This window comes from Aythya ferina, assembly GCF_964211825.1.
Source record: "Aythya ferina genome assembly, chromosome: 1".
Classification (NCBI taxonomy): Eukaryota; Metazoa; Chordata; class Aves; order Anseriformes; family Anatidae; genus Aythya; species Aythya ferina.
Window position 1 is genome coordinate 152353194 of NC_140296.1, and position 11887 is coordinate 152365080.

An 11887-nucleotide genomic window follows, 5' to 3' on the forward strand; every position below is an offset into this window, starting at 1 on the left:
GAACACAGTGGTACTTGGTGTTGGCCACCAGCAATGCAACATATACGCTCGCCGAGTGCTCTCCCATACCTCATGCCAGCTGAATACCAATGTGTCTGCATGAGGAGTGAGCAAAACGACAAAAATTGGCCAGGGTGCCTCAGGCCAGATCTATAAAATTTGGCAATCCACTTGTATCAGTGTGCCTTGGCAGCCATGCTTGGAGCTGTTGCAAACCCGTGATGGGAACAACTTGTATAACTGGAATAGCACCACCGGGCAATGAGTTGCTGCTGGACACCATCACAGATTTCCTTCTCAGAGGGCACTACACACAAGTGCGTACACACAAACACACACACACACCTTCAGGTACTAAACCTGTCAGATTGCTATCTGGTTGATGTGTTCCTTTTTCTGCTCATAGGCAGCACATGTGGGTCACACAGACATGCGTGCAGAAAGACTGGTGTTTACTCTCTGTGTGCCCAAGGACTCCTGTGCACACCAATTTGTTTTCATAATAAACGTCTGTTTTCACAAAAGGCCTGGGAAGAGAATATCATGGATGTGTGGACTAGACCACATCACTGCATCCTGCCTCCTCCCCCTTCTTCCCTTCCTCCCGTCCCTGTTTATCAGCTCCTTTTTGGAAGGCTAATACATTTTAAAAAGGCTTTCTAGAAATTGCTTGCAAGCAGCAGAGATGGAGCAGCTGTGAGGGAGCCAGCAGACTCATTCAGCACTGCTTATATCTAGCAAAGGGTAGAGAAAACATTTCAGAGGTGGAGTGTGGAAGGCAGACTGGGCTGAATTCAGGACTGAGAGCACATCAAAGCTTATGGGTCGAACCTGTCTTTTCCCAAGGGATGATTGCCCTTGCTGATAAGAGCTCACGAGCAAACAGAGGCCTGTTGGACAGCAAGGGTCTGCAGGAGAGGTGGCTGGGGTGGTGGGCAGTGGCAGAGCTGGAGCATCCATCTGGCATACTGACCACTCCTGGCTGGCCTGGAGCTGCTCAGCTGTGTGTCACACACCCTTTAACATGAAGGGAAAAATCCAGTGGCTCTTTTCTGCTAGCTAAAAAGGGGCTTTGGAGTAGAACTGCAGCCTTTCAGTTCCCTCTGTGGCTGTGATACGCCGTGTGAGCCCCACACCTCATCCTGCTGCAGCAATGCAGAGGTTGCAACCAAGACGGATTGACAGGTCTTCCAGCTCATACCACAAACCTGGAGAAAGAAAAGGCTCTTACAAGAGCATCAGGGGGATGGCAGCCAGACTTATACCCTCTGGGATCAGTCATTTGTATGGAAAGAGGCACATCATTGCTGTATTTGAATGATGCAGTCAGATTTATGGAGGGCAACAGGAGCAGTTCTTCCCGTCCCCCATCCTTTACGATTGGTGGTGGTAATGCCACTGGTTACCTGAGGAATAAGGTAACACACTGCTGTTCTTCCTCCCTCCTAAAACTTTGCTTGAATATGCATTTCACACAGAAGGTGCAGAGCACAAAGGCATAGAGCAGCATGGCTCTCGATGACAGCACCACAACCTTTCCGCTGGGCCTTGCTCTGCCTCATTTCTGCCTCCCTCCTGACAGGGGGCCAGCCTGGGGGGCTGGAGGCAAATCAGGGTCAAGACCTGTCCAAGATTTCTTGGACTGTCACCGCTATCACATCTGCAGCGGCTCTCCTCTAAGTGCCTGAGACAGGGGTGCGCAGCGCTCTCATCTCTTCGTGCCATTTCCAATCCCGCTGCCTCCCTGCGATGAAGATGAATGTGGCCTGTCCCAGGTTATCATATTTCTGTGTGTGTGAGCCTGTGTACAGACATCAGTTTGTGCTTGATGCTGTTGGGCTAACTGCAGGGAGGTTGTGTGCAGTGGGATGGGGGGATGGGAACACAACCTGGAGCAGAATTTGGGGAAGGACTGCGGTGGCTGTGTTAAGCCACACTGCAAGGTGAGACATGTAGCAGTCCTTCCTTCTGAGCTCCTAGGCTGACCTTAGGGCACCTACACAAGGAAAACATTTTCTGCTGCTCCTTTAACCATGGTGGGTGGAAGCAAGGTTCCTGGGGATGGCTGAAGAGGTGGTGATTTGTGTAATTAATGTCTAATCAGTTCTATGAATATTTATTGCTAGTCAGCAAGCTCCTGACTTGACTGACAGCAAAACCCCATCAGACCAGAGTCACATTCACAGCTAAATCAAAGCCTACTTTGGGGTTCACAGATGCAAAAGGTCCAAAAGGTATAACCAAGGGTAGCAGGCACAGGAACCACTTCAAAATTTTATTCAAACCTTTTTTAAGAAGAAAAAATATATATATATCTTTGTAAAAATTTTCTATCTGGGGAAAGGCACCTTGAAATTCACTGATAAATTAGCAAACTTAACCTATGACTGAGCCTGAGCTTGTTCTGCCTGTGTAGGTGTGGGTGTGTGCACATGTGCTCATTTATTTTCTAATGCAACACAGGAGCGAAAATAAAAAAGGAGAAAAATATAAATTTTCGCACCTGTTTGAAAAGTCACATAACAGTCAGGACATTCCTGGAGCTTGTCTTTGACCCTTCACCCACCGTGGCCTAAAATATACAGATAGCCAGTATTTTGAGTCCTTGGGAAATGCTACTTTTTGGACTTTCTGCCATCATCAGATTTTTGATATTTCTCAGTTTTGCTCTTTCCCAGCATCCCTCAGAATGACTTTCTCCCTGCTCTGATCCTTCCACCTCACTTCTGCCTCTGACTTCTCCCCACGGTGCCTCCTTCAGCTGGGTCCTCTCCATAAAGGTGCCGCTGCTCTCCCACCTTCACCAACCTCCCTTTCCTCTCTCCTGACCAGCAGTGCTGCTCCTCCTGCTCTCCCTGCTTCCTGGCCAGGCTCTGCTCTGGGAGCTCAGAGCCTGCCTTGGCAGAGCTCTGGGGAAAACCCCCTATTATCCGTGCAAAGACAGTTGCTAAAACCTGAGCCAAGCTCTCCAGCTCCTGCTGCTCACCTGCAGCTTGGGTTTGTGCTGGAGGCTCTGCCAAAAGCCTGTTATTACCTAAATGAAAAAGACACACGGCCCTCCCTGAGAAGGAAGAGGCGCAGATAACAGTGATTTGTCTGCTGCCTGCTGCCTTCTGACTGGGAAAAACATCCCAAATTCCCCCAGGGTTCCCAGGAATGGCCCTCAGGAGAGAGAGGACAGAGGCAGCGCTGCACAGCGAGGGCCACGTTTGCACTTTCTGCATGGATAAGATCCTGTGATTTTGATAGCAGGGTGGGAGAAAACCCTCTGAATTTGCACCAGAGACATCCCTTTCCTTTCATGTGATTGTGCTTGAGCTTATACAGGATTGGGAAAATACAAAATGAGAGCCAATAATAGACCCAGAATAAACAGCAAGGTATCAGGGGAGGAACGGAAGGGAGGGCTTGCAAGCCTGAAGCCATTATCATCCTGTAAGGGGGCTCTGTTCTGCAAGTATCTGGCTATTGTTTTCCTTGCTGCAGCCCTGGACTGTGCTGTGGAGCTGTGATTTCAATATCCTGGAGCTAATGTACTGCTTGGCCTCCTCTCCACAAGGCGTTCAGCAGGGGATAGTGTGCTTCATATACCAAGGGACTGGAGGAAGATCAAGGGAGGCAGTGGAAAAGGGCTTCTCTACCCTAAACTAGACCAAAATATCACCACGCTCTTCAAACATAAAACTGGGCTGGAAAAAAAAAAAAAAAAAACAAACTCATTTGAATATCCAAGGGACCCTTGCTTTGTTTTACATTTTGAGGCTATTTTGCCCCTCTGGAGAAGAGAAAGCAACTTGCTTCTTTCCTTCCTTTATTTTTATTTTTTTTGTATTTGATGTGAGAATTGAAAATGTCATTTGATTCCCCCAGCTCCAGGTGATGGGGCTTTATGTTAAGTATCATGATGCTTAGAGCAAAACAGTGAGAATCTGCATTGTTTCCACGCAATCCTTCCATTAGATGCCTCAACTCCTGTTGTAAAGTGTGTTCTTAGACTTTTCTTCCCTTAAATGCTTGCTCTCCTGTGTTCCCAGCACCTGATCAAAATATCTCTGTGCCAGTTGCAGCTCTGCTCAGTCCTTTGTAATAACATACAGAAAAATATTTTTTCTTTTATTTTCTTTTTAATTAAGAAAAAATAAAAAAAAAAGACCAACAACTCAGAATGTGCTAGAAATAGTTCACAATGCTGTTAGGAGATTCTAAGTCATCCAGCCTGGTTAGATAACCCCTAGCAAACCCTCTGTCCTGTAGTCAGGTTTGGGAGCTGCTGCATATATCCTCTCCCCTCCCCAGTGCAGGCAGGCTGCTTCTGTGAGCTGGGGATTGCTAAAAGATTGAAAACCTGTTGGTACGAATTTCAGAGATGCCTGGCAGGGGCAGCTGAAGCAATGAAGGGTTCAGTGTATTAAACTCACCATACTAAAGCCATAATGGGATTTTGCATGCTGCTGCGACCAGAATGCTCAAACCAGCTCAGCATCTCGCCTCATCAGACATGCTTTCAGTATGTCCTTCTTGCTCCAGTTGCTCTTCCCCTACCTGTAGTGGTACTCATAAGGCTTTGGTAAAATATTTTACAGCAGAATAGAAAGGGGGGCTTTCCCCTTGTGGCCACCAAGTCCCGTAGATATGTTGGCTTCTTCCTCTGCTCCTTTTAGGATGTGATAAGCATTATTTATAAGTGACAATACATCAGTAGTGGAGGAGAAAGGGCAGAATTGCTCCCGAGGGAGAAGAAACAAGAAAGTGGGTTTCTGAGGAGGTGGGTCAGAAATATGTGAGTAGAAGGCTTGGGAAGAGACAAGTCAAATGACAAATTTGAGATTTTTTGAAAATTTGAAAATGAACGTGAAGGAAGGCTGTGAAGGAAGACTGGGAGCAGGGATGCTGGAGGGGAAGAGCTGCGAATGGCTTGGGGAAGGGAAGGGTTCAGAATGAGGAGGGTGTGGATGGGCATCTGATATGGGGAGAGAGGGTACAGAGGGACTGGGGCTGTGAGAAGACAGGCACTGGGTCTGAACTGGGTTTGTAGTTTGTGGTCAGAGCAGTGCAGGGCTGTGCAGGTGCATTTGGAAGGGACGCGTGCATTAAGAGTTATCTAAAAAAATAAATAAATAAAAAGCCAGTTTGTAATCAGAAAGCTGGGATTTGCTCTACTGGATGTGCTTTTCCTCTGCAAACCATTTGAGAGACTTCAATTTGCTAAATCTCTTGCCCTGGAGGAGGTGAGGAGGTCAAATGCCTTTTGGGGGATAGACACTTGGCAAAGCTGTTTTCCTACTGTTGCAGAGCCCCTATCTCGCCCCCATTTCAGGCTATAATGCCTAGAGAGAAGAAAACTAGATTAGATACAGGGATGGATGTGAGAAGGAACCCTCAATTCACATTGCAAAGCTGTTTGCTCTCACCTTATTCAGGAGGCCAGCCTCCCATCAGTGGTGACCAGTTCTGAGGTTTCTGTCTGAGCAAGGAGCAGGTCCAGCACATATCATCCCTATGCATCAGGGAGACAAGAGGTGGTGGCAGGGCTTGAGCATCTGGGGAGAAGCCTGATTAGTAAATCTGTTCTTGTCTTACTCTCTGGTGTGTTTGGGATCAGGGATTCTTCACCTCAGGCACTGTCGTGGCCTCTGGGGAGGTGTTCAAGGGCTGGGGAACCTGTTTAGACATGGAAATCCGGGATAGGAAGGAGGAAGGAGCACAGGCAAAATAAGGACTGGAGAAGAGGATAAATGAATGAAAAATGAATGAATAAGTGAGAAGAAAGCAGGCAGGTCCACAGGGAGATGCACCAGGGCAGTCTGTGTTCGTGTTTATTTAGAGATGTTGCTGTAGGCTCCCTCGTTGCCTGATCATTTTAGCCTGACCAGTGATCGTCCGCTCATCGGATCATAGACTAGAGGCAAGAAGACACCAGGCTGTCTTCAAGAGAGGTTTTGACTCCCAGGAGGAACTAGCATACAAGAACTCCTTCAGAAACACTTGAAAACAAGGAAGATTTTTCATACCCTTACCCCTTAAGTACCTGAAGGCCAAGACTGCATCTTGAATTTTAAGGCGATGAATTTGCTCCCTGGAAGCTGAGCCTCAGGCCTCCAATGTTGCCAGATATTACCTATTTCATCTTTTCATTTTTATTATGTTGCCTCTGTAAAATGGGATATTATACTGCAGTAACCCTTTCAGTTCTTCACGGGCTGCCTCATCTACTGAACCAGAAGCTTTTTGGGGTGAAGTTATTGCTGTAGCAGCGCAGAACTTGCATGCAATGTCAATGTCAATGTCGATGTCAACGTCAATGTCAACGTCAATGTCAATGTTATTCTTGTTGGGGCTACTGGAAATAACATTTTCTATTTCTTCCTTGCATTTTCGTTCTTTTAAGGTTTTGCCCACTCCCTCTTTCCATGACTACTCCATACCTAGGGGGATTGTGCTGGGTGGGCTGTGTCCTGGCCAGCCTTGCTTCCCCTTCACTACCATGAGGGGGTAGGCAGGGAGCGTAGGAGAGACGGAACTGGCTGGCTGCCACTGGGGAACCATCCTGCCACATTATCTGGGTTATCTACATCAAGATGCATGCCCCAGAAGTCCCCGTAACCTCACCTTGACACAGAGTCAGAGCCAGCCTCCCTGCCTCTCCAGACCCCACAACCCAAAATATAAGACTGACTGGAAGTGAGACAGGTTAAAGTAAGGGAATATTTGTCAGTGTCAGTAATTTAGTAATTTGGAGTGTAATTTAAGTGGGCACCTCCGGCACAGTGGGCATTAGCACAAGGAAGGCATAAGGCATTTCTGTGTACGCTGCTCCTTTCCAGCCCAGAGAAAGCCAGGGAGGTGCTTAAAGGTTTGCTCTTCAGTTGTGAGTGAGTTTGCAAGGGAAACCACATGTCTTGGGTCGCTGACAACTTGAGTAGCCAGAGCCCCAGGGGCAGTGCTCCCTAGCTGGCTGGGTAACAAGACCATCCGTCTGCAGGGCTGGCAGTGAAGCAGCCAGCCACTCGGTGAAAAGATGGATCAAATCATAACGTGGCCAAGAAAAACTGGAGAGGGAGATGGAGTCCAGCTCTGTTGAGCCAGGCTGTGGCTGCTTAGCAGTAGGACAAAACTCAGTTGGGTTTTACTTTGACATGAAGTCTGGGTATGGCACCCAAGTTGTGTCACCCAGCACCCAAACCAGAAATCAGTTGTCACCATTATTGTGCCAAAAAAAAACCACAAACAAACAAACAAACAAAAAACCAAAAACATCACAGGCACAAGGGAAGGGCAGATCAGATTGAGGTGGAAAAATCCAACCCACAGGGCTCCAGCCAGCAACCAACCACCCCTGCCACATCTCCACCTCACTCCACTCCATGGGGCATGGGAAGATGGCTCCATACCCAACTTTCCTCTTCCCCCTCGAGGGATGGACCTGTCTCCCATTTTTTCCCTCTCAAGGGTAACCACTGGGCACAGAGGAGGAGAGCAGATGTGCGTGAGCGTTAGCACATGGCTTCCCAGCTAGAAACAGGCATGTTGTTAGCACACAGCACTGCACACGACTGTCACGGTGAGACGTGGAGTCATGGGAACAAGCTCCCTGACAAGAGGAAAGTAGCCCCGTACTCAGCACGAACAGTCTGCTGGCCCTAATTCCCTCTCTGCTTTGGGCTCTGTGTGCCAGGATGAGATGCATCAGGAGAGGTACCATTTTGCTAAATCTTGAAGCTGACACTTTTAATATCCATTAGCATTGCTACTCTGCCAGAGAGCATTAACTGAGATACACGGACTGCTCTCTGCCTGATCCCTAGCCCCAGTCCCTACCATCCCTTCTTCTGTCTCCCCAGCCCAGCCTGGCTGCTGTTCCCAGTTATTTCAGGTTTTCTTCAGCCCCCCACCCCTCAACAAATCTGTCACTGACATCTTTCTCTCAGCTCCTTTCCAAGCATTTTTGCCTCTTGAGGAAAGTCTGTCCACACCACGCACACAGCCCCACACCCACACATGTGCCTAGCAAAGGACAGAGGGCAAGGCTTACCTTCTTCTGCCTCCAAGAAACATATGTGAAGCAAGAAGTGGAGCAAAGAACAAAGGAAATACACTCTGGTGTTGTCTCCTGGCTGCATTGCAGAGGTCAGTGGAATCCCCTGCCAAGATTTGGTCTTGAGGTGTTGTCAAAGCCATCCTTGCCATCTCTCCACTAGTTTGCACTACTGAACACCCAAAAGCAGGTTGGTTGGCTCCTCTGTAAGGGGTGAACAGAGATAGAGCATGAAGGATTTGTTCTGGATGTTTGTGACCAGGTCAGAACATGGAGCTGATCCTCTAAGTGTTGGTCAAAGTGCTGTAGGCTCACTGTGCTTATTGCTGAATCAAAGTGCCCTGAAACAGCTCATGATTACGTGGTTAAACTCTCCTCCCCTCTAGCAGAACTGAAGTGCCTTATAAATGACCCTTGGCATGGGCTTTCCCTCAAACTAGGCATGAACCTCACGTAGTAGATTGCTGATTTGCACAAGCCACAGCCATGCAGGGGAGTGGGCTAGCAATTGCAGTGTAGACAGTCTGAGAATAGTGCCCAGACTGTCCTGGAAGTGTAGAGGTTAGATGTAACCCCAAAGGGCTGTTTAAAAAAAAAAAAGGAGCGATTTTGGGAGCAGTGCAATTTGTTCTGGGGAGATGATGTTGAACATCAGAGGCAGGAGGAAAGATTATGTCTGGGTTCCCCTTTTGTCTGGGTAACCATGAGCACCAATGCATGTACATAACCAAGAAATCACAAAGGCTGGGAGCCAAGCTGCTGCAGACCCATGTGCCTTTGCCCACAGCCATTTTGATATGGTTTTGCTATCAAGTTCCCTCTTCTTTTCCCTTCCTACCTGCAGAGCTTGAGAGAAAAGGGAAGTGTAAGGGTATGTAGAAGTAGAGTGTTTGCTGCTTTAAAGGTATCTGGTCAAGGACCTTTTCTAATGCAATAAGGGATGGTAAGAAAGTGAGGCAGTGATGGGAACCAAGTCTGGTCAGTCACACTAATCAACATGAGGACTTCTAACTTGGGAAACAAGGCCAAGAAATGCAGCACCCAGTCACAAGAGTTGAAGGGCTATTAAACTACAGGTGCCACTTGAGGGAAGGAAGGTGAGGTGAGATGTGAGGGGGTGAGGGCTGCTGGGTGGGTAGAGGGGCCATGATGGTACTTGAGGGAGCTGGTCAGGGGTACGCTGCACTGCACCCACTGCACAGTACACTACAGGCATCACGTCACCTCGCTGGGGAAGTGCTGGGGAACATGTCTGTGGGCATGTGCTTCATAATGGAAAAAGGATTTGGAGGGAGTACTGTGTTGCATACTCATGTATGTTTGTTTTTCTAATAAATACCCATCTGCAGTAAACCAAGTATCAATGTGTTTCTGGTCATGCAGTTTTCTTTCCTCTTGTATGCTCGCAATTTCAGGTGATTCTGTCCTCACTGGACAGGTAAAAGTGGCAAACATGCATTTGTAATGGCTGGAAAGAGATGCATGCTAGTTGTCAGGAACCAACAAAAGCAGGACTGTTCCACAAAAAAAAAAAAAAAAAAAAAAAAAAAAGAGCAATTTTTTCAGGAACCAAAAAAGAGCAATCTCACAGATTGGGGTGCAATAAAATACTACATGAGCAGGGCTTGTGATAGCAACAAGTCCCATTAACAAACTTAGTTAAAGGTGATGAATCAGAGGTAGGATCCACATGGATATGCTTGAGTGACCCATATTTGAAAGATACTTATGACTTTTGAAGGTTTTTGGCTAAGCTATAAAGTGGGAAAAGAACTGTTTGTGTTTTCTAGAAGGTGGGGACACACTCTCTGCCTGGGATAGATCATAAAAGGATATATTGAGGAAAATGTCCCTTGAAGCATCATGAAAGGAAAAATAAGTTTCTTCACTGCAAAGTGACCTTATCACATTGTCTGTATGCTGAGCAAAGGTAAAAGAATGAAACTGAAAGGAAGGACATAAATCAACAAGTGTTAGTGACAAAAGGTATGCCAAAAACAGTGAAAACATCATGGGTGCAGAAAAGGAAAAAATTGACTGAAAGCTTGAATTATGGACATCAGGATTTACAAAAATTCACAATCAGAAAACGCCTCTTAGAAAGGTATTACTATGTAAATATATATCCAAAGGAAATACAAAAATAGTCATTATCTCACAAAGATGTGTCAATTAGGCACACAATACTTTGGCAGGCCCATTACAGAACCAATTCCGTGGCACATCTAGGCTGTCTCTTAAGACAAAAACTAAAGCTACTTCAGAAAACAGGCTGAGAAGGAGAACCTCTACTGTGGCCAAGACCACAGAAGTGCTCTTAGCATGGATCTCTTGGCTGCTGTAACTCTCTTTTGGACATCCAGTGCCAGTCCCACCACAATTGCAACTCTGTTCTCTCTTTCCTCTGTAACCTTAATTCAGTTTCTCAATTCTGGTTCAGTTTTGAGATCGAAGTTTTGTCTGTGGGGTGAGAGATGTCTGGTTACAAAAATAAGAAGAGTGGAAGCAGATGACACGAGGATGGAGTAGGCTGGAAGTGTTGAGGAGCCCTGTCAAATCCCTGTGACTATAGCGGATGGATTTAGGTGGTTCACAATGAAGTCAGCAGAAAATATGCAAGACGGGATCTAGACCTTTCTTTGAGAAAAATGTAGAACAGGAATAAACACCAACCTGCAGGACCTTTTCAGTGGGCATGCCAGAGAAATCATATTCCAATGGCCATCTCCAGATCCAAACATATCGTTAATTGCCAAGTTTCTATTTAGTCGTCTAAATTCCCATTGATTGTAAGGGACTCTAAGTGTGAATACTAGAGACATTTCTTTCTCACCTCGCTGTGGTTTATAAGGATCAGATTAACAGAGACATAAACTGAATGAATGAATGAATTATTCAGCACCAAATTAATCTCCAGTTTTGCAACACGTTCCTCTTGTCCTCATGAAGGATTAGATAGACTGCACCTCCACGCCGAGCTGCAAGATCTATCTGCTGCTGCCCCTCACAACCTGTTGTTGATTTGCCTCGGATTTGAAGCAACTGCTGTCAATAACTTAAACCTCAAGAGACGAGCAGCAGAACTCTTTACGATATCTTCTCTTTCCCCAGCCTCCCTGTCTGTTCCTGCACCTTTAAACCCAACCAAGGAATGAATAATTTTTTCTAATGACTGAAGGAAGGCAGATAAGAGGCAGGTCTTCAAATTAAGAATCCAAGCCTTGATTGCACCTTTTATCATATTTTTCCATTTTTTCCCCTCTTCTTCCCACCGGAAAATAAATTGCTTCAAGAAATTATGTCTTTAATCTGCATAGGGGACCAGCAGGCTGGGCTCTCCTGTTAATATGTTCTATAGCAAGATAATCAACACTTTCTTCTCACTGTGTGGAGCAAACTAATAGATTTTAAACAATTCTATTATTTGATGATTTCTCTTATTATAAATACAAATTGTCTCCACTCACTTTCAATTAGGCCATTTTTATTTTCTAATAAATCCCTATCAGGTTCTCTCAAACACTGCCTATACATGGGGAGATTACACATTTCCATTTAAACAAAGTACCCATCACACACACATGCTTTGCCTCCCTTCATTTCTCATGGCTTTCCTTCTTCCAAACTCTTCCTCTTTTGCTTTTCTCTCTTCTCTTTTTCTCGGCAGAACCCACTTATTTTCTTTTCCCACTGCTTTCTCCTAAATCTATTTTTACGTCCCTATCTCAGGTGCTGAAGTCAATAAGTCTCCCCATTAACAGTATTGATTTGTGCAATCTCCTATTTTTCTGCCTGCATTCCCAAGACTGACGCAGCTCACAGCTGGTACAAATGCTCTCTCAAGGGTCTCCT